This window comes from Canis aureus, chromosome 1, assembly GCF_053574225.1.
Source record: "Canis aureus isolate CA01 chromosome 1, VMU_Caureus_v.1.0, whole genome shotgun sequence".
Lineage (NCBI taxonomy): Eukaryota > Metazoa > Chordata > Mammalia > Carnivora > Canidae > Canis > Canis aureus.
The window spans coordinates 67,676,509-67,700,406 of record NC_135611.1 but is presented as its reverse complement, the minus strand read 5'-3'; the positions used below and the strand labels follow the sequence as shown (position 1 = coordinate 67,700,406).

The following is a 23,898-nucleotide window of genomic DNA, read 5'->3' as shown; positions in this document are numbered from 1 at the left end:
CTGCTTTATTGGGATGCATCCTATGCCAGGCTAAAACCATCTGCATGTGCGCATGCACACACACACACTCACTCGCTCACTCACTCACTCAGTCCAACCAATTGCCAGGAAGGCAACAGAGGCAATAAATACCCCAGGGTTTTCTCATAGTGTTGTTCATTTTCTTGTTCTGGTTCCTGGAAGTTGAAACTAGGAGAGGCTTCTAGAATTTGAGCTCCTTTAATATCTTGGTGGGAATTACCATCAAAATGGTGCCTATTAAAACCATTCCCAAAAAACTAAACAAAATAAAAGCTTTGTTTGTAATGAGGAACAGAATTAGGCTCTGGGTTCAGATGGAGTTTTGAACACCTTGTGGGCATTTGAATGTCATGCAGGATTCTTTGTTCTATAAGTCCTTGGGTTTTTTATTATTATTATTATTTTTTAGAACAGCCCTGCATATTGCAGGACATCAATCAGCCCGGCTCCTGACTTTCTTTCTAAATTAAAATATATTGTGCTAAAAATGTGAAAGGTCTTGCAAGCCCTGATAAATTTGAACCTTATACTAAAAGTCACTGGAAGAGTTAAAGGTTTTCAATGAATAAAAATAGGAGGTTCAACTGGACAGTAATGAACTAGACTAGGCTGTCAGTTCCTTAAAGGAGGCACCACTTTGGTATCTCCGTAGTATCAACAGAGATTTGTCAAGAACATGGGAAATAGCAAACAATAAATATATGGATAGATGGGTGGATGGAGAGAAAGAAAAAGAGAGACAGAAAGAAAAGAACATAGAAAGCAGGAAGACGAGAAGGGGGGCTACCATGTAACTATCTAGTTAATTACTAAAGAAGGCTCAGAATGAAGTAATAACAGTGGAATAGTAAAAACAGTACAGATGAAAAATACTTAGAAAACATAATCAACAGGTCCTATGAGCAGTGTAATGTAGTAACCAGAACACGGACTCTGTAGCCCAGCTAATCCCTGATTTAGGCAATAAGAGAAAGCATAATAATATAAGAAGTCCAAAGATAAAGCTATTAAATTGTTCATTTCTATAAGATATGCATAGTTTCTCAAACACACATATATTTTTCATATCACATAGGAGTATATTCAGGTAGATAATAAAATTTCAGTAGAGGCACCTGGGTGCCTCAGTTGGTCGAGCATCCAATTTTTGATTTTGGCTCAGGCCATGATGGGATCAAGCCCCATGTTGGGCTCCATGCTCCGTACAGAGTCGGCTTGTCTCTCCTTGTGCTCCTTCCCACTGCTCGCTCTGTCTTTCTCAAATAAATGAATAAATAAAATCTTAAAAAGAAACTTCAATCAATACTTGTTAAATTTTTATAAATAAGCAGGGCTTTATCTTATTAATATATTCAAGCTTTTCAAATCCCAAGAAAAGCATGATGGATTATAGAGAGCTTGAAAAAGAGAGACAAGCAAGAATGAAGCAAAGGTCTGATCACTAATTAATTGACTTTGAACATCTAACAAAAGTTATGAAGAATAGAGATTTCATGAGGAAAAGAAAAATAATTAAACTCAGAAAATATTTATTGCAGCATTATTCACAATAGGCAAGATATGGAAACAACCTAATGCTGTCTATTGATATAACTTAGTGTCTCTCTACAAATGAATAGGGATGTGGTATGTGGTTTGTCTATATATATAAAGAGAGAAAGAGAGAGAGAGAGAATATTATTCAGCTATGAGAAAGAAGAGAATCCTGCATTTGCAACAACGTGGATAGGATTGAGGATGTTATGCTAAGTGGGATAAGTAAGAGAGAGAAAAATACTGTATTATATGACTTATACGTGGAATCAAAGTTCTAGAAACAGAGAGTAGAATAGTAGTTACCAGGGGTTAGGGAGTGGGGAATTTGAGGAGATACTGGTCAAAGGTGAAAAACGAAAAAACAAGCAAAAATAGTAAGAAACGGAGTCACTAAAAGACATAATTAGTAAAATTAAAGTCACTGTGCGAAGGTTATTGCAACAGAACTAAGGGTTGTGTATGGAAACTATCACTGAACCTAGAAAGAAAAAAATCTTTTAGAGAAGTCAAATTATGATAAAACCCAAAAGGAAGACACAGGTATTTAAGACAAATTTTTCATGTTTCCTTTTTTTTTTTTTTGAGAGTGAGTGATCAATACAGAGTTGGGCCATTGGGGGGTGGGGGTGGTTAGAGGGAGAGAATCTTAAACAGGAGCCCTATGCAGGGCTCAGTCTCACAACCCTGAGATCAGGACCTGAGCCGATATCAAGAGTCAGATGCTTGCCCAACTGAGCCACACAGGCGCCCATATCATAGCTCCAGTTAGCAAATCTGTCGAATACATCTGAGTACAGAACAAATACAGGCTTTCAATGGTATCAGAGAAAAAGTACCTGGGAGGATACTGAAGAGGGAAAAACCTATCTGTGCTCTCAAATCTAACGTACAGAAACTCTAAAACTCTAAACTCTAAACTCAAATCTAAAGCAACAGATGAGAATTAAATACGGAATGTTCAAGAAACTGTGGCAAAGTTTTGGACAATGGGGTGATTGTAGCACTTTTCAGTTTGCAAGGCTATCAAAATTACAAAGTAGTTTGCCCTTAGCTCCTTCCACTTACCTTTCTTCCCTTGGAATCCTTATCTTACAGGTTCTCTGCCTTCTCAGGGCCCTATCTCCTTCCTCCAGGGCCTGCCATTGGATAATAATGGATAATACCCACTAAAATGTTATTTGATAATAGATCAATGTGTTTTGCATTTAAACAGAAAACGCCTGTACAGATCCTTCTAGACAGCTAGACAAAGATGGCCAGCAGTGGGTGTTCAGAGAAAGGACTAGGTCAGAGTTAGAGATGCCAAAAATGCTGGTCTGCCCTGGGCCCTGAAAGGCAGGTCTTGGGTTTATTTGTTTTGCATATATTGTATATATATTACAATATATAATAATATAATATATATTATATACAATATATATACAATAATATATATTATATACAATTATACAATATATAATTATATATTGTTATATATATATTTATATATATATACTCTGTCCTCCCAAAGAAATATGTATATCCTCACAGTCTAAAGGAAATGTAGGAAATTTTAATTTCATCTAATATCCTAATATCCATCATCCCTCATCCCCATTCTTACCATTGTGGAATTATAAGTAGTAGAGAGAATTTTGACATCACGGACAGATCTCTAGGCAACAGAAAGAAGAAAACAGTGGCTCAAAGAGGGAGAGATGAGATTAGTGGCTTAATAGATTAATCTGGGTAGTGAGAATGTACATTTTTCAGGCTAATAGTACTTTGGAAACTTAATGATTTTAAAGACTAAGTTAACAAAGAGTAGAAGAGGGAAAAATTGGGAAAAGGGAAAAATAGCATAGACAGAGAGGAGCAAACAGGATGGAATAACCATATAGTGATAATATTTATGTTTTTAAATAATTTACAGCACATCTTGATAAATTATGAAATGTTTCTTCCACTGCATTCTCTTCTCACATCCTCTGGGCCTCTTATCTATTCACAGGAGTGGAGGACTTTGTTCTCATCATATGAGTAATCGAGTGTGAACGTTATTTGAGCAGATAAGGCTTTCTGAAAAAAAAAAGTTATATTGTTTATCCAGAGACAGTGTCACACACACAATGTATACACAAAACTCTGATAATATTCTATATCACATTTTGTGGAAATGATTGAAGTATTTTATAAATACTAATGAAATATCATAGAAGCTCCTATTAGCAATAGGACTTCTATTAATATAAAGACACCAATTATTAGTTATGACCTCTAAATATCTTCTCACAAATATATTATAAACCTAAATCATATATTTGATCAAGATATGTATTTACATAATTATTTAATAGTTGTTTTGAATCGGGTTATCATTTCATTTCATGAAGATACTTATGAAGTTATAGTCCTGTATATTATTCTTAAATATTGCTCTCAAATGCACTTTAGGGTTTTTTTTTTTTCTTCCTGCTTCTAATACTATTTCAACCTTCCTTATTTTTCCAGGGCACTACTTCTGTGCTTCCTCTCTCCTGCTTCCTTTCCAAGGGTTACTTCCTCTCCTTGATGGAATGTGCCATCTTTTAATTATTCTGTATCCAGTCAATCTGTAAAAATTTTGTTTCTATCTTTTTCTTCTATTCTCTTTATCTAATACATTATCCTCTCTGGATCATCTATGTTTTGCACTCTCAGTATTAGGGGATTCCTAGTATTTGCAAATAATATCAGAAGCTGATGCTTGGCTGTATCAAGCTAGGGCCAAAACACAGAAGAGCAAGAGCCAAGGAAAGAGACAAACAGACTAATAAGTTGTCGAGATTTGTGCTAAGACTTCCAGCCCTAAATTTATTTGAAACTCTCATTCATTATATTTGACAATTCTCTACTTTGCTAATTGCTCAAAAAATGGTTTCAAAAGAGAACATCACCTATGTGAAGTAGTTGATAAAGTGATGATACACATATTACCTTTTCCCTTCTTAGAAATTCAGTATTCCAAGAGCCTCAGGATGTGCCCCATTATTGTGGAATATCTGTGGCTTCACCAGTTGCCTGGAGGTAATTGTCCTCCTGGAATGGTGCACAAAAGCAGTTTCTATGTCTTCCCCTCCTACGAACTGTTCTTTCAGCATTGCCTATGTTTCCAGACAAATTGTGTGCTTTGTAGGGCTTTAAGGCTTTTCTCCAATAACAGAATCTCCTTGATTAGAAGCAATCTCACTTAGTCAAAGGAGACTGTGTTTGTTTCCTATGGCTACTGTAAGAAACTACCAAAAACTCTGGACTCAAAACAGCAGAAATGTATTGTCTCACAGTACCAATGACCAAAAATCTGAAATCAAGATGTCAGCAAGGCCATAATCTCTCTGAAGGCTATAAGGAAGGATCCTTCCTTGCTTCTTTCTAGATTCTGATGGTAGGTGGCAATCCTTGGCATTCCTTGATTTATGCAGAATAGCTCTGATTTTGACAAAACAGAAGAGACTCTTAACCATAGGGAGCAAACAGTGGGTTCTTGGAGGGAAGGGGGTTCAGGGGATGGAGTAACTAGGGGATGGATGTTAAGAGGGCACTGATGTGATGAGCACTGGGTGTTATATACAACTGATGAGTCACTGACCTCTACCTCTGAAACTACTAATACTCTCTATATTAATGAATCATATTTAATTAAAATAAAATTAAATTTTTTTTAAGATTTTTTAATTCATTTACTCATGAGAGAAACAGAGAGAGAGAGGCAGAGACACAGGCAGAGGGAGAAGCAGGCTCCCTGGAGGGAGCCCAATGCGGGACTTGATCCCAGGACTCTGGGATCAGGCCCTGGGCCAAAGGCAGATGCTCAACCGCTGAGCTACCCAGGCTTCCCAATAAAATGAAATCCTAAAAATAAATAAATAAATAACTCCAATTTCTATCTTCACATGGCCTTCTTCCTGTGTGTCTATTTCCCCTTCTTATAAAAACCTCAGCCATTGGATTTGTGTCCACTTTAATCCAGTATGATCTCATCTTAACTTGATTACATCTTTAAAGATCCTATTTCCAAGTAAGGTTACATTCATAGCTGCCAGGGTTAGGACTTTATTGACACAATTCAGCCCATAACAGATACCTTTGCAATTTTTTTCCCATTTGAAACCACAGTGATGAATTACCCAATATGATGTTATACTGTAAATGTTTAATTCACATTATTTGATTTTGATTTCTACACTTATAATGCTTTCTGCTATCAGTTCTTTTGAAAGTAGTAGTAAAAGCAAGAAAAGCATCAACAAGACAGGATTTTCTGTTTATATCTGTAAAAAAAACCAGGTTGAAATAAAAAATTTTAATAATGACACGTTACGCAATATTTTATATGTTGTTCAAATCACATTTTTGTGTTTTTATTTTGTAAAGGGTTTTTAGAAACACAAGAAAACCATTGAGGGCAAATTACACCAAAGCAAACTATCCAGGAATAAGTTGCCTTCCTATGAAATAAAACTAAGACTGTGTGTCTCTGCCTCTGTGTGTGTGTGTCTCATGAATAAATACATAAAATCTTTAAAAAGAGTTATAAATAAATAAATAAATAAATAAATAAATAAATAAATAAAAACTAGACTGTTTTAAAACAAAGTGATGCAACTCCAGCTTTGCTTGAATGGAAAGCAGATGTAGATCTGAATATTCAATAACTGCTGAGCAGAAAGAGTAAACCTCTAGGTTTTTTTCTTTTTCTTTTTTTCTTTTTTTTTTAGTTAATTATACTAATTAAAATTAGAACTTCCACCATTAAGAGTACCTGCAGCTGTATGGCTCTCGCTGCTATTGTTGGTATATACTGAAAACACTCCAACAGAGGGTACCAAGAAGTGCTTGTGATCTACCCACCCACACAGTCTTGTCACTTTGGAAAGATTGTAGACAGCATAACTAATAAAGTTATTGTGCTCTTGTGAAAGAATAATAGCATGTTTGAAGAGAGTGCATTAACCCTGTTGTAAAGTGTTGATTGCACTCGGTAGTAAAGGAAATGAAAGAACAAAGATAAAGTGCTTTTAATTCTTACCCTGTTTGCTCTTGCTTGTTTTATTCCATTTCAATTTACACCTATATCCAAGAACACTAAAATGTATCACCCGGCCTCAAAAGCGGTTTTATTTTTTCTACATACTTTTGTAACAATTTGATGCTTTAAAGAAGAGACGTGTAAGCTTAGAAAGGGATGAATAAGAAAGACCATCTAATCTCAAATAACTGTGAACTCAATTTGCTATGTTTACTATTTAAAAAAAGAAGAAGAAGGAGAAGAAAGATGGGAGAGAGTAAAAGGAAAGAGAGAGAATGGGAGAGAAAAAGAAAGAGGGAGAGAGAGAAAAACAAGTTATTTTATTTTACTTTTTTTGTAGTTACCTTGCAAGATTTCTATTTACCGGGGCCCTAACAATAACAAGTTGAAATGCTGGTTGCAAACTTGTGGAGAATATGGCAATAAGCAAACAGTCAATACTTTTGAAACCTCAAATTTGACACTAGAAATTTTTGATGTGCCAATCCTCATTAAAGAATATTAATGCAAATAATATGCACACACATATGAATATTCATCCACACTAACATCCCTATGCATAAAGAGCAAACTCTGGAAGGTGGAATCCAGTGTGAGAAATAGAAGTAAGAGAAATTATTTGGATATTGGTTTTTTTACATTGAAAACAGGAAAGGAAATTGATGAAATTTTAGTTGCAGATTCTAGAGTTCATTAAGTTTAGAACACTAATGCTACCTTTCTTACATTATTTACATAAAAACATGATGTACATGCAAATAAGTAATATTTACATATCGATTGCCTCTACAGACATTGTGGTACAACGAGTCTTCAAAGTATAACTCATGAGTATTGATGTATAAACATAAATTGGATTCCAGGTAAATGAAAACAATACTCAAAGTTTAAATTTAGAGATTTTTCTCAACAACAACAAAACTATGACAGGATGAAGCTCTGTAGTTTTGAGTAGCAATTGATGGATATTTCACACATTATTTATTGGATATAAATTGACATTTAAAAAGCAGATAAAATCATCTTTTATTGTTAATGAACATCATTTGTGTGGTGATCCAGTAAGTATGAAAACCACTTACCTTCTCTGAACTACTTCTTTTGAGAACAGCGTTCCTGTAATTGCATTCCCATCTCTCCCTCTCTCTCTCTCTCTCTTTTGAGATGTATCTGTAAAGACATTTGGCATCTCATCAGCAAAAACAGCAGCTGGAGAAAGGCCTTGCTACGTGCTCTGTCAAGGGAATTGCAAGTTTAGGTGAGGTTTTAAGAGACACCAAGGATTTACTGACATAACATAGATTGCATGCTCTCATTCTATCTATTATTGGTATCTTTCTCTTTTAATGGAAATGAAAACAATTACAGAGCAGAAAAGATAAAGCTCCCCTTTGAGAGGACTGTATTACAGTCCAGCAACAGGTAAAAACTGACGAATATGTGCCTAAGGTAGGTATTTACACATCACGTGACACTGGTTAACCTTAATTTCCATGTTCAAATCTTGTAGGAAACATCTGTGAAAGTCGACCGATGCCAACAAATCAGTAACATCCTATGTAAGTGAAGGACGTTTTTTATTATCTTTTTTTTATTCCAATTAACATTTTCCTGGACCTGCTAGTGATTATCTGGTGTTTTTGCATTTCTAATATTGTCACTAAATTGGTTCTCCCATAAATTCCATGCAATGTGGACTTTAAAGAAATATAAGTTATACAGATAGTCCCCAAGCCTGACCCTGAAGATTTCCTTCACAGTGTGCTGAGAGTTCTTCACTGTGGCAAATCCCCCTCTGCAGGCCGCGCTCCTACATCAAACAGAAGCAACGGGTGAGACAAATTGAGAAGCAAATCTCAATCAAAAAAGGAAAAGGGAGCTGTAAAAATATACTTGACAGAGCTCTGGTGGATATATGGGATGTGGACATTATAAAACAGTCAAATTACTCTGTGTCTGATTCACGCTTAACTGAAAAATCATAGAAATATAGAGATGGAGGTGGCCTCATCCACCAAATTCAACACTCATTTTATTTTAATTTTTTAAAAGATTTATTTATTTATTTATTTATTTATTTATTTATTTATTTATTTATTTATCTATCTGAGAGAGAGAGAGATAGCAAGAGAAAGCACAAGTAGGGGGCAGAGGAGGAGAAAGGGAGAAGCAGGCACCCGGCTGAGCAGGGAGGCCTCCTACCCTCCCTTCAATCCAAGGAGCCTGGGATCATGACCCCAGCGAAGGCACCCATTTTAAGTTTTCATCTTACTTTTCGATTTTTTTTAAAGATTGTATTTATTTGAGAGAGAGCGTGAGAGAGAGAGAGAGAGAATAAGCGTGGGAGTGTCAGAGGGAGCAGCAGACTCCCAGGGCTCCATCCCGGCACAGCCAAAGGCAGACCCTCAACTGGCTGAGCCACCCAGGCACCCCTCAGTTTTCAATTTAAAATTAAGTCACATTTCTTGTGGTAACTTTAGAAACGAGTAGCATTTGAGCTGCGGAGATTGAACTCTTGTGTTTATCTCCACTGCCTCTAGATATGAAAGTAATGCTAATAAAAGAATAAACCTGCAAGGACAAGGAGAGTTAGAGAGAAGGCAGCTGCAGGCAAGGGGCATGGATGCATTTTAGGGCAGGAAAGCAGAAGGAGAGCAATCCGGTTGGTGGAGCAAGACCAAGACGTCCTCCAAGACTCACAGGGCAGGATGTTAACGTGCTTGCCCTTTGCCCCTAGGATCCCAGCAGCCCTGGGCCACAGCCTCTCCCAGTCCCGGGCCAGGAAGACAGGTGCCCTGAGCCCCCGGCTCCGACCCTCTGTCCTGCCCCCGCAGGAGGTGCAGGTGCCCCCGGGGGCGTAGAGGTGAGGCGCTGGGCAGGGCTGGAGGACCCCAACGCTCAAGGCGGGGACGAAACCGAATTCGACCGTTTACCCCCTCATCAGCAGTATTTGTTTCTCATGCCCTCTTCAGTCTTGTATATTTATAATAGTTAAAATAAAATAATCTCCTGTTAACTGTCTTACCACAATAAGTTAAATGAATCAGTAAATAAGTAGGTAGATAGGTGACAGATACATAGATAGATACATAGATAAGATTGATAGATAATAGATATAGATAGATGATAGATAAATGATAGATGATAGAAAATATATGATAGATACATAGACAATAGATAGATACATAGATAGATAATAGATGATAGATACATAGATGATAGATAGATGATAGATGATAGAAAATAAAAAAATAAAAAAAAAAAAGAAAATAGGTGATACGGGCACCCTGGGTGGCTCAGCGGTTTAGCGCCTGCCTTTGGCCCAGGGCGCGATCCTGGAGTCCCAGGATTGAGTCCCACGTTGGGCTCCTTGCAGGGAACCTGCTTCTCCCTCTGCCTGTGTCTCTGCCTCTCTCTCTCTCTGTCTCTCATGAATAAATAAATAAAATCTTTAAAAAAAAAGAAAATAGATGATAGATACACAGATAATGGAAAAGATGGTGGATATATGGGATGTGGACACAGATGATAGATGATAGATAGATGATAGGTAAAGATAGATAATGGATGATAGATACATAGATAATAGATAGATGATAGATAGAGGCAGAGTGTTTGGATAAATCGCTTAAAGCCTAATAACGAATAAAGTAGGAGGCACAGGTGGGATCTGAACCTTGCTCATTAGCTTCCAGAGCTGATGCTTTTAGCAACTCATGTTCTTCAAAATTATGCATTTTACTCTCCATTTTTTGGTTTGTTCTCTGAACTCTGATATTGATAGATATGTTGGTTTATCGCTGTGTAGATGACTAATTCTAGATATTTAAATTTGTCCATCTTTTTTTTAATTGCTAACAGTTCATTGCATTCTTTTCAGCCCAGTCTTTTGAAAAAGCCCACTTTCCACATCAGGACTATGTCAAATACTCTCTCGTATTTCCTCCCGATACTGTTAAAACTTGATGCATTTAAATGTTACTTTTGTAAATATAGGTCATTTTCCCATTTAACAAAATCATCTTTTGCCAATATGATAAAAATTTATTAGCTTTAGCTTTTTTTCTTAAGATTTGTTTATTTACCTTAAGATTTTTCATTCACTTATTTGAGAGTCAGAAAAAGAGCAGGAGCAGAGGGAGGGACAGAGGGAGAGGAGAAGCTGGCTTCCGGCTGAGCCTGCTATAAATATTTGGGGTGCATGTGCCCTTTTAAGTCACTATTTTTGTATCCTTTGGATAAATACCCAATAGCGCAATTGCTGGGTCCTAGGGTAGCTCTATTTTTAACTTCTTGAGGACCCTCCACACTGTTTTCCAGAGTGGCTGCACCAGCTTGCATTCCCACCAACAGTGCAGGAGGGCTCCTCTTTCTCCACATCCTCTCCAACATCTGTTGTTTCCTGGCTTGTTCATCTTAGCCCTTCTGACAGGTGTGAGGTGGGATCTCATTGTGGTTTTGATTTGTATTTCCTCGATGATCAATGATGTTGAGCACTTTTTTCATGTGCCTGTTCACCATTTCTATGTCTTCTCTGGAGAAATGTCTGTTCATATCTTATCCCCATTTCTTGACTGGATTTTCTACTTTTTGGGTGTTGATTTTGATAAGTTCTTTATAGATTTTGGAAACCAGCCCTTTATCTGATATGTCATTTGCAACTACCTTCTCCCATTCCATAGGCTGCCTTTTAGTTTTATTGACTGTTTCCTTTGCTGTGCAGAAGCTTTTTATCTTGATCAAGTCCCAGTAGTTCATTTTTGCTTTTGTTTTCTGTGCCTCTGGAGACGTGTCTATCAAGAAGTTGCTGCAGCCGAGGTCAAAGAAGTTGCTGCCTCTGTTCTTCTCTAGGATTTGGATGGATTTTTGTCTTGCATTTGGGTCTTTCATCCATTTTGAGTTTATTTTTGTGTAATGTATAAAAAAGTGGTCCAGTTTCATTCTTCTGCATGTCACTGTCTAGTCTTCCCAACACCAACTCTTGTTGAAGACACTGTCCTTTTTCCACTGGATAGTCAGTCTTTCCTGCTTTGCCGAAGATGAGTTGACCATACAGCTGTGGGTCCATTTCTGGGTTCTCTGTCCTGTTCCATTGATCTATGTGTCTGCTGTTGTGCCAGTACCATGTCTTCACGATTACAGTTTTGTAATAGAGCTTGAAGTCTAGAATTGTGGTGCCTCCAGCTTTGGATTTCTTTTTCGCCATTATTTTGGCTATTTGGGGTCTTTTCTGGTTCCACACAAATTTTGGGATTATTTGTCATAGCTCTGTGAAGAATGCTAGTGTTAATTTGATAGAGATTGCATTAGATGCATAGATTACTTTGGGCAATTAGACATGTTAACAATATTTGTTCTTCCAATCCATGAGCATGGAAAGTTTTTCCATTTCTTTCTGTCTCTTCATTTTTTCCCATGAATGTTCTATAGTTTTCAGAGTACAGATCTTTTACCTCTTTGGTTAGGTTTATTCCTAGGTATCCTACAGTTTTGGGTGTGATTGTAAGTGGGATCGATTCCTTGGTTTCTCTTTCTCTTTCTAGTGCTCCATTATTGGTGGGTAGAAATACAACAGATTTCTGTGCATTAATTCAGTATCCTAAGACTGCTGAATTCATGGATCAGTTCTAGCAATTTTTTGGTGGAGTCTTTTGGGTTTTCTACATAGACTATCACGTCATCTGTTAAGAGTGAAAGTTTGACCTCTTCCTTGTGGATTTGGATTCCTTTTACTTTTTTGTTCTTGGCCGATGGCTAAGGCTAGGACTTCCAGTACTATGTTGAACCACAGTGGAGAGTGGGCATCCCTGTCATGTTTCTGACCTCAGGGGGAAAGCTCTCAGTTTTTCCCCATTGAGGATGATATTGCTGTGTGTCTTTCATACATGGCCTTTATGATGTTGAGGTATGTTCCTTCTATCCCTACTTTCCTAAAGGTTTTTATCAAGAAAGGATGCTGTAAGTTGTGAAATGCTTTTTCTGCATCTATTGAGAGGATCATATGGTTCTTATCCTTTCTTTTATTAATGTGATGTATCACACTGATTGATTTGTGGATGTTGAATCACCCTATAACCAAGGAATAAATCCCATTTGGTCATGGTGAATAATCCTTTTAATGTACTGTTGTATCCTATTAGCTAGTCTCTTGTTGAGACTAGCTAATTTTTGCATTATGGGTCACCTGAGGGGCTCAGTTGGTTAAGCATCAGCCTTTGGCTCCAGTCATGACCCCAGGATCCTTGGACTAGCTCCAAATCAGCTCCTTGCTCAGCGAGGAGCCTGCTTCTCCCTCTCTCTTTGCCTGCTGTGCACTTGCTCTCTCTCCCTCTCTCTGTCAAATAAATAAAATCTTTTAAAAAAAAAGAATTTTTGCCTTCATGTTTGTCAGGGATATTGGTCTGTTATTCTTTTTGGTGAGGTCTTTGGTTTGGGGTTCAAGGTACTACTGGCCTCATTGAATGGTTTGGAAGTTTTCCTTCCATTTCTATTTTTTGGAACAATTTCAGAAGAATAGGTGTTAATTCTTCTTTAAATATTTGGTAGAATTCCCCTGGGATGCCCCCCACCCCACCCCACCCCCAGCCATGGACTTTTTTTAGTTGGGAGATTTCTGATAACTGACTCAATTTCTTTGGTGGTTATGGGTCTGTTCATATTTTTTATTTCTTCCTGTTTCAGCTTTACTAGTTCATATGTTTCTAGGAATTTATCCATTTCTTTTAGATTGCCTAGTTTGTTGGCATATGATTGCTCATAATATTCTCTTATAATTATTTGTATCTCTGTGGTGTTGGTTGTCATCTCTCCTCTGACATTTCTGATTTTATTTATTGGGGTCCTTTCTCCTCTCTTTTTGATAAGTCTGGCTCAGGGTTTATCAATTTTGTTAATTCTTTCAGAGAACCAGCTTCTAGTTTCATTGACTTGTTCTACTGTTGTTTTTATTTCTAGATCATTAATTTCTGTTCTTATTATTTCCCTTCTCCTGTTGGATTGAGGCTTTATGTGCTGTTCTTTTTCCAGTACCTTTAGGTATAAGTTTAGGTTGTATATCTGAGACTTTTCTTGCTTCTTGAGGAAGGCCTGTATTGCTATATACATCCCTCTTAGGACTGCCTTTGCTGCGTCCCAAAGGTTTTGGACTGTCATGTTTTCATTTTCATTTGCTTCCATGTATTTTAAAAAAATTTTCTTTAATTTCCCGATGGACCCATTCATTCACCAGTAAGATGTTCTTTAACATCCATGTATTTGTGGTCCTTCCAAATTTTTCCTTGTGGTTGACTTCAAGTTTCATAGCTTTGTGGTCTGTAAACATGAATGGGATGATCTCAATCATTTTGTACAAGTTGATGCCTGATTTGTGACGCCATATGTGCTCTATTCTGGAGAGTGTTCTGTGTGAAGTTGAAAAAAAAGTGTATTCTTCTGCTTTAGGGTGAAATTCTCTGAATACATCTGCTAAGTCCGACTGGTGAGTCCTTTAAAGCCCTTGTTTCCTTGTTGATCTGCTTAAATAATCTGTCCACTGCTGTGAGTGGGGTGTTAAAGTCCCTTACTATTATTATGTTATTCTTATAAATGAATCTAGGTTTGTTATTAGTTGATTTAAGCATTTTGGCTGCTCCCAAGTTTAGGGGCATAAATATTTACAATTGTTAGATGATCTTGTTGGATAGACCCCTTTATTGTGACCGACTGTCCTTCCTCGTCTCTTATTACAGTCTTTGATTTAAATCTAGTTTGTTTAATATGAGCATGGCTACTCGAGCTTCCTTTTGATGTTCATTAGCATTATCGATGGTTCTCCATCCCCTCACTTTCAATCTAGAGGCATCTTTCTGCCTAAAATGAGTCTCTTCTGAGCAGCACATTGATGGGTCTTGTTTCTTAATCCATTCTGATACCCTATGTCTTTTGATTGGAGCATTTATCCCATTTACAGAGTAATTATTGAAAGATATTAATTTTGTACCATTGTATTACCTGCAAAGTCACTGTTCCTGTAGATTGTCTTTATTCCTTTCTAGTCTATGACTTTTGGCCTCTCTTTCCTGCTCAAAGGGTCCCCTTTAATATTTCTTACAGAGCTGGTTTATGGTTCACAAACTCTTTTAGTTTTGCTTGTCTTGGAAAACTCCTTATTTCTCCTTATATTCTGAATGACAGCCTTGCTGGATGAAGTATTTTTGGCTGCATATTTTTCCCATTTAGCACGTTGAATTACATGCCAGCCCTTTCTGGCCTGCCAGGTCTCTATGAACAGTCTACTGTAAGCCTTATGTGTCTACCCTGGTAGGTTAAGAAACTTTTGTCCTTAGCTGCTTTCAGAATTCTCTATTTATATTTGTATTTTATAAATATCATATAGCTATGCTATGTCACAGTGTTGATCTGTTTTTATTGATCTTGAGGGGAGTACTGGATGCCTCTTAGACTTGAATGTCTGTTTTCTTCCCCTGATTAGGGAAATTCTCAGCTATAATTTGTTCAAATAAGCCTTCTTCCCCTTTTTCCTGCTCTTATGGGACTCCTAGGATACAGATATATTTCACTTTATAGAATCAGTAAGTTCCCTATATCTATCTTTGTGATCTAATAGTTTTCTTTCCTTCTTCTTTTCAGCTTCATTATTTTCTATAACTTTATCTCCTATATCACCTATTCTCTCCTCTGCTTCTTCAGTGCTCATTGTGATTTTATCCAGTCTGTTTTGCATCCCAGTTACAGTATTTTTTATTTCAGCCTGACCAGTTTTTAGGTCTTTTATCTCTGCAGGGTCAAGGTTTATCTGTTGTCTTTTCTGCTTTTTTCAAATCCAACAAGTAGTCTTATGACTGTTGATCTAAATTCTTGTTCAGATATATTGCCCATCTGTATTTCTAGCAAATCCCTGGCTATGATATATTCCTGTCCTTTCTTTTGGAGACAATCCTCCATATTGTCATTTTGGCTAGGTTTCTATTTTTTTGCATTTTATGAAAGTGTGTTATGTTTCCTGCACCTAAGAGTAATGCCATATTAAAAAGAGGTCCTACACTCCCCAGGGCTTGGCATTTCAGGAAGTGTCTCTGGTATATGCTGTGTGTACTCTGCTGTTGTGTTTTGGCTGCTCTTTTATTATCTTTGACTTTAAGAAAGTTTGCATTTCCACATAATTATGGAGTCACATTAGTATTTTCCAGAGAGGCTATAACATTATACATTCCCAACAACAAACTTGAGAAATTGAGTTTCTCTACAACCTCATCAGCATTAGATACCTCACTATTTTTCTTTTTTTCAGCTGTTCTAATATATGTGAAGTGATATCTCATCATGGTCTTAATTTCTATTTCAGTAATAGCTAGTGATGCTGAACATCTTTTCTTGTGCTTATTTTCCATCTGTATATCTTCTCCAGTAATATGTTTCTTTATGTATTTTGTCCATTTTCTAATTGTATATTTTTTTATTTCTATCCTTTTTTTTTTCCTGGGGAGTTAGGAGAATTCTTTGTATATTCAAATATGAGTCATTTTCCCAGTGAGGCTTACACATATTTTCTCTCAGTCTGTAGCTTGTCCTTTTATCATTGTAATAGGATCTGTTGAAGAGAAAAGTTCCTAATATTGATGAAGACTAACTTATTGGATTTCCTTTTATCCAGGAATCATGTTTTTCAGAGTCACATCTAAGGCTCTTTACTAAGCCCTAGGTCCTAACGATCATATTCTATATAATCTTTAAAACATTTCATAGTTTTATGTTTTACATTTAAATTGATGATCCATTTTGAATGAATTTGTGAATAAATTGTGACATTTTGGTGGAGGATTTTTTTCCCATAGCTATCCAATTACTCCAACATCATTTGTTAAAAACACTTTCCTAAAAAAAAAAAAAAAAACACTTTCCTTCCTCCTTTGAAATGCTTTTGCATCTTTGTAAAAAACCAGTTGACCATACTTTAGAGGTATGTATGAGTTCCTTATTCTGTTCTATTGTTCTACGTGTCTATCTTTTGACCAATATCGCAGTCTTGATTACCGTAGTTATATGCCTTAAAATCAAGTAAAGTGATTTCTCCACTTTATCCTTCCTAAAAATTGTTTTAGCCTACTTAGTCTCTTTGCATTCCATACAAATTTATAAAAACCTCGTCCATATCTAAGCATAAATATTACTGATATTTTGATCACAATTGCACTGTACCATATATCAATTTGGGAAGAATTAACAGCTACTATATTGAAACTTCCAATCCATGAAAAAATACATTTCTCCATTTATTTAGAAATTTCAGTTTCTTTCCTCATCATTTTGTAGTTTTCACCTTACAAGATTTACGTATGTTTTGTTAAGGTTCACATGATTTTTTTCTGAGTGATTATAAATGGTATTATATTACTAATTTCAGTATCCGCATATTCATTGTTAGAATATGAAAATGCAGCTGATTTTGTCTTTTTGTCTTGTATCTTGTGTCCTTACTGAACTTACTTCTTGTTCTAAAAGTTTTGTTTTGCTTTTTGTATATTCCTTAGAAATGTGTATGTAGAACATCATGTAGAACATCTGCAAATAGAGACTTTATTTCTTCCTTTTCTATCTATATGCCTTTTATTTTCCTTAACTTAGTGTGCTAGCTAGAACTTCCTGTACCATGCTGAATAGCAATGCTAAGAGAGGATACATTTTTCTTGTTCTTGATTTTTCCGGGAAAGCATTCATTTTTAACCATTAAATATTAAGTATGATATTTATTGCAGAGTTTCTGTCAGTGTTCTTCATCAGTTTGAGAAGTGATCTTTTATTCTAAATTTTCTAAAAGTTTTTTTATCATGAATAGGTTTTGAATTTGTCAAATGTTTTTCTATATTAATTCATATATCGTGATATTTCTAGCTTATCTTGTTAATATGGTAAATCGTATTTTAACTTTTCAAATATTTATCTAGCCTCATGTTCTTAGAATAAATCCCTCTAGGTAATAGTGTATAATTCTAATTACTTTGCTAAATTCTATTCACTAATATTGTCTTAAGAATTTTGGCATCAGAAAAAAAAGAATTTGGCATCTATATTTGCAGGAGGTATTGGTTTATATTTTTCTTCTTTTATACCATCTTAGTTTGTTTTCGGTATCAGAGAAATACTAGCTTCATAAAATGGGTTAGGATGTATAACTCTCTCTCCTATTTTATGGAAGTGACTGTAGAGAATTAACGTTAACTCTTCTTTTAATGTCTGGTAAAATTCTGCAGTGAAGCCACTTGAGTCTAAATATTTGGGGGGAGGGTTTTTAATTGCAAATTTAATTTTCCTAATATTTACAAGTCTATTCAAATTATCTATTTCATATTGAGTTGAATTAGTTTGTGCTTCTTGAGGAAATGGTTCACTTCGGCAAAGCTGTCAAATTTATGAATACAAAGTTTTTTTGTAGTATTCCTTTACTGAACCTTTAATGGCTGCAGGATATGTAGTGATATTACATTCCATTATTAGTGTTGGTGGTTTGTACCTTTTTTTTGTTAGTCTTGCTAGAGTTGTGAAATGTATTGATCTTTTAAAGAACTATTTCCTCTTACTTTAGTTCTTCTATTGTTTTTGTGTTTTCAATTTCACTTATTTCTGCTCTTTACATTACTATTATTTGTTTCTTCTTATTTCTTTCCTTTTGCTTGCTTTGGGTTTATTTTTCTTATTTTTCTAGGTCCTTGAGGAGTTTTATTATTATTATTATTTTTTTTTAAGTAATATCTACACCCAACATGAGGCTCAATCTCATTACTCCAAGACCAAGAGTTGCTTTCTCCTCTGACTGAGCCAGACAGGCACCCCATGGTGGGAGTTTAGGTGATCAATTTGAGACTTTTCCTCTTTTCTAATAAGCATTTAGTGCATTAAATTTCTCTTTCAGCATTGCTTTATCTATGTCCCAAACATTTTGATTTTGTTTTTTAATTTTCATTCAGTTCAATGTATTTATTTTCCTTGAGATTCTGGTTCATGAATTATTTGGAAGTATGTTATTTAATTTCCAATGTTCAAAACTTTTCTGTTACCATTTTGTTTTTGATTTCTGCTTGTGATTCCATTGTCATTAGAAAACATACTTTATATTATTTCAATTATGAGCAAGGTGCTCCTACTACTTTCTTTTGATTAAGGTTTGTATAGTGAAGCTTTTTCTATCTTTTTTTCTATAAAGCCTATGTTGTTATACTTTAAGTGAGTTTCATGTGGACAATACAGTTGACCCTCAAACAATATAGAGATTTGGGTACTTATACAGGGTACTTATATATGGTACTCCTATACAGTTGATTTGGGTACTTATACAGGGTACTTATACAGGGTACTTATATAGGGTACTCCTATACAGTTGAAAATCTGTGTATAACTTTTGACTCCCCTGAAACTTAACTACTGTGCCTACTGTTGACTGAAAGTCCTATTAATAAGATAAACAGTTGGTTGACACATATTTTTTTATGTTTTAGGTATTGTGTACTGTATTCTTAAAATAAAGCAAACTAGAGGAAAGAAAATGTTATTAAGAAAATAATAAGAAAGAGAGAATACATTTATAATACTGTACAGTAAAAAATGGATCCACAGTTCAAACCTGTGTTGCTCAAAGATCAACTGCATATAATTAGGCCATGTATTTTTATCTTCTCTGCCAATATTTGTCTCTTAATTGCATATATATATGCAATTATATAAACATATAATTTACATTTAGGAAAAAAAAGAAAAAAAATAATTTACATTTAGGGCAATCATTAATGAGTTACAGTTTAAGTGTGACATTTTATTTTCTGTTCTCTCTTTGTTCTCTTTCTTTTTTATTTCTGTTTTTTCCCATTTTCCTGTAAGTTACATAGACATTTTTTAGAACTCTATTTTGATTTATCTATAGTGCTTTTAAGTATATCTCTTTGTACGTTTTTCTTGCTGGTTGTGCTAGTTATCACCTTATATATACATAACATCACAGCCTACTGGTGTTGATATATCACTAGATAAATGGCAGTGTAGAAACTTTAGATCTCTTATAGTCCTTTACACTTTTGTAAGATAATTATCTTAAATATATTCTCTATATAAATTTAGAATATTTCCTCTACATAAATTTTTATAGTTATTACTTGAATTATCAGACCCAATTCAAAAACTCAAGAAATGAAGAAAAAATTATTATAATTAAACATATTGTTACCCTTCCATTGTCTTTTCTTTCTTCCTAATATTTCAGCATTCATTTTTTTAATCATTTTCTTCCTGTTAGAAAAGTTTCTTTAGCCACTATTTGAAGTTTGATTTATGGACAACAAATTCTCTCAGTTTTTCTTCATTTGAATATTTCTTTTCTTTCTTTCTTTCTTTGGTCCTATTCCCAACGAGGGGCTCAAACTCACAACCCTGAGATCAATAGTCACATGCTCTACTGACTGAGCCAGCCAGGTGTCCCTGAAATTTCTTGATTTCTACTATATTCTTGAAGGATATATCCACTGGATGTAGACCTGTGAGTTAATAGTCCTTCTCCTTAGCCACTTGAAAAATATTGTGCCACATTCTTATGGTCTTTGTGGTTTTGATGAGAAAACCACTGTGAAAAATTATTTCTCTTTCTGCTTTCAAGAGGTTTTGTCTTTATTTTTCAGAATTTTGACACTGATATGACTTTGTACACTTGGTTTTCTTTGTGTTTGTCCTATTCAGATTTCACTTACCTCCTTGGATAACTCTATATGTACCTTAAAAATTGATTTTGTAGTTAACAACTTTCTCAGCAAGAAAATTTTAGTCCTAGATAGCTTCATTGGCGAATTCTATCAAACATTTATTGAAGACATAATACCAATACTCCACAAACTATTTCAGATAATTAAAGGGGAAGAAATACTTCCTATGTCATTCTATGATACTAGCACTATTATGCTAATACCAAAACGAGACAAATATTTATGATGGACATAGATGAAATAATTCTTAAATTTTTTGCAAAATTTTAAATTAAAAAAACGTGTAAGTCAATCATGCAATTCACCATATTGACAGACTAAAAAAGAAAAACTCTGTGAACATCTCAATACATTCAGAAAAAAATCATTTGGCAAAGTCCAACATTCATTACCAGTAAAAACTCTCAACTTACCAGGAATAGAAGGGAAATCTTCGACCTGATAAAGGCCACAATGTATAATTAACCTACAACTACTTTAAGTAAAATGTTGAATGCTTTCTGGTTAAGATACTGAATAGGTAACATTATATTAAGTGGAGAAAGACAATTTTTTTTCTCCTTAAGATTAGGAACAGGACCGGGATGACCACCTCGCCACTTGTATTTAATATAGACATGAAGTTTTAGGTCGTAATAAGACAAAATAAAATAAAAGGAATTCAGAGTGGAAAGGAAAAATACAGTTCTCTTCATTTTCAGATGACATGGTCATAGGAAGAAGATCTTTTAGAATTTACAAAACAGCCACTAGAATCAATAAATTAATTAAGCAATTTGAAGTATACAAGATCAAGATATAAAATCAATTGTGTGTCTATATGCTGGTAATGTATCATCAGAAATTGAATATTTAAAATAACTTTTACAATTGCATAGAATATATAAAATAATTAAGAATACATTTGACAGAGGTTGTGTGAGACATGGACACTAAAAACGTCAAAACAATGCTAAGAGAAATAAAAGATCTAAACGAATGGAGAGATCTATTAGGTTTATAGATCAGAAGTTCAATATTGTTAAGATGTCGGTTCCCCAGCTCTAGGTATAGAGTCAATGCAGTTCCAATTAAAAATTCTAGTTACCTTTGTTTTGTAGAAATTAAGAAACTTATTCTAAAATTTATCTGCATATTTAAGGAAACTAGAATAGTCAAAACAACTTTTGAGAAAGAGGAATAAAACTAGAAGAATTATATCACATTTTCTCCAGGCAGCATAGAGGTACAGTAATCAAGACAGTTTGCTAATGATGGAAAAATAGAAATATAGAGGGGCATCTGGGTGGCTCAGTCAGCTAAGCCTCTGCCTTTGGCTCAGGCCATGATCTCAGGGTCCTGGGTTCAAGTCCCACATCTGGATCCCTGCTCAGTGGGGAAACTGCTTCTCCCTCATCCTCAGTCTCTCCCCTTTGCTCATGCTTTCACTCTCTCTTCTCTCAAAACAAATAAATAAAATCTTTAAAAAAAAAGGGAAATACATGGGATCCCTTGGTGGTGCAGCGGTTTGGCGCCTGCCTTTGGCCCAGGGCGCGATCCTGGAGACCTGGGATCGAATCCCACATCAGGCTCCCGGTGCATGGAGCCTGCTTCTCCCTCTGCCTGAGTCTCTGCCTCTCTCTCTCTCTCTCTCTCTCTCTCTGTGACTATCATAAATAAATAAAAATTTAAAAAAAAAAGGGAAATACAGACCCAAAGAAGAAAACATTGTATAAAGATTGAAACATATATATATAGACGATTGTGTTTCAACTAATTTGAAAATGGTTATAAGGAGGGGCGGCTGGGTGGCTAAGTCAGTTAAGCATCTGCCTTCAGCTCACGGTGATCCTGGCATCCTGGGATTGAGCCCTTTGTTGGGCTCCTTGCTCAGCGGGGGGCCTGCTTCTGACCTCTCCTTCTTGCCTCCCCACCAACTTGTGTGCTCTCTCTCAAATAAATAAATAGTCTTTTAAAAAAATTTTATAAGGAAAATTAAGCTGGAGCATTTTTTAGGTATCACCAGAAAGTAAAGAGATGCTTAGAACATGGAAGCATGTCAAAGGGATGCAAAAACAAACTGAAAGAGCTCCCAAAGGCCAAAGCTAGAACATCTAGAGCAATCACAACAACAAAAAAGAAATATTGATTAATAACTCAGAGTGTAAAATAAATTTTCGTGAGTCGTTCCATGTTAATACAAATAAATAAATGAAAAAAGAAAAGAGACAAGTTGCCTGTGCAGAAGAATTTCAAATGATAAATATAAATACTTCACTTTCAAGGAGAGGGAGTATAACTTCCCACTTATTAAGAGTAGGCTGCATGTAGTACTGTCTTTGCAAAGAGCACAGTATAGAAAGAGTAACCCTACAGTGAAGAAATCTGTCAAACACTACCTTTGTCAGGTGATCAAGGTTAACATCAATAGTGATAAAGTTTATAGTACGTGTTGTTGATATGATATGATAAAAATGGTACTTTATCTTTGCGTTTCCTCCCAAGAAACTATAACCTAGTCTAACCATGAGAAAAATACCATGCAAATTCAATGAGAGGAGCATTCTATAAAATGCTCTTGTCCATTGAAAACAAGGAAAGTCAGAGAACTGCTACAGACAAGAGGAGCTTAAGAAGACATGACAAATAAACATCATTTGATATTCTAGATGGGATCCTAGAACAAATAGAGGACATGTATTAAAACATAAGGAAATCTAAACAGAGTCCAAGGTTTAGTTAATAATAATGAAGCAATATTCATCCATTGTAACAAAGGTACCATACTAATGAAAAATCTTACAAAAAGCTGTGCAGGGTATGAAGAAATTCACATTTTCTCTGTTTTTCTGTAAATCTAACGCTGTTCTGAAAAATATGGTCTATTTTTAAAGGTTGGATATAAATTTTGAGAAAACACTTCACTAAATAAGATATATGGATGGAAAATAGTCCCATGAAAAGATTCTTGACATCATAGTCAGTAGAAAAATGCAAACTAAAACCATAGCTGCATACCACTGCACACTTACTTGACTATCCCAGACTGAAAGGAAGACCATACCAAATGTTGATGAAGACACAAAATAACTAAAATTCTCCTAAGCTACCTAAGGAAATGTAAAATGGTACAACTGCTTTGAAAAGCAATGTGGCAATTTCTTGAAAAGTTAAATATACACCTACCATATGATCCATCTATTCTACTTCTAGATATTTACGAAAAAAAAAAGAAGAAAAAGAAAGAAAGCTTAGATCTTTACAAAGACTTACACAAATACGTTCACAGCAGTTTTAGTTGTAAAATCAAAAACTGCAATATAGCCAATTTGATTTGTGAACAAGTAAATTGATAAAGAAATCGTGGCACATCCATGCAATGTGATGCTACTCAATGTTAAAAGGAATAAACTATTAATCCACATAAAAGCGTGAATGGATTTCAAAATAATTATAATAGGTGAAATGTCAGTCAATAAAGGGGGTGCACATTGCATGATTCCGTTTTTGTAAAATCATAGAAAACACAAATGAATCTCTAGTGACAGGAAGTGGATCAGTGGCTGTCTGAGG

General features: G+C 35.3%; 1 long non-coding RNA gene across 1 annotated transcript in view; it reads right to left on the bottom strand.

Moving 5' to 3' along the window:
* Positions 1-3,474: 3,474 nt before the first annotated feature.
* The window catches only part of LOC144286733 (uncharacterized), a 35,070-nt gene continuing 14,646 nt past the window's right edge, over positions 3,475-23,898 (bottom strand). The window contains exons 2-3 of the long non-coding RNA XR_013354680.1: positions 7,687-7,774; positions 3,475-3,615 (exon numbers count right to left, since the gene is read on the bottom strand). This is a non-coding gene — a long non-coding RNA (uncharacterized LOC144286733). The remainder of the gene's footprint in view (positions 3,616-7,686; positions 7,775-23,898) is intronic.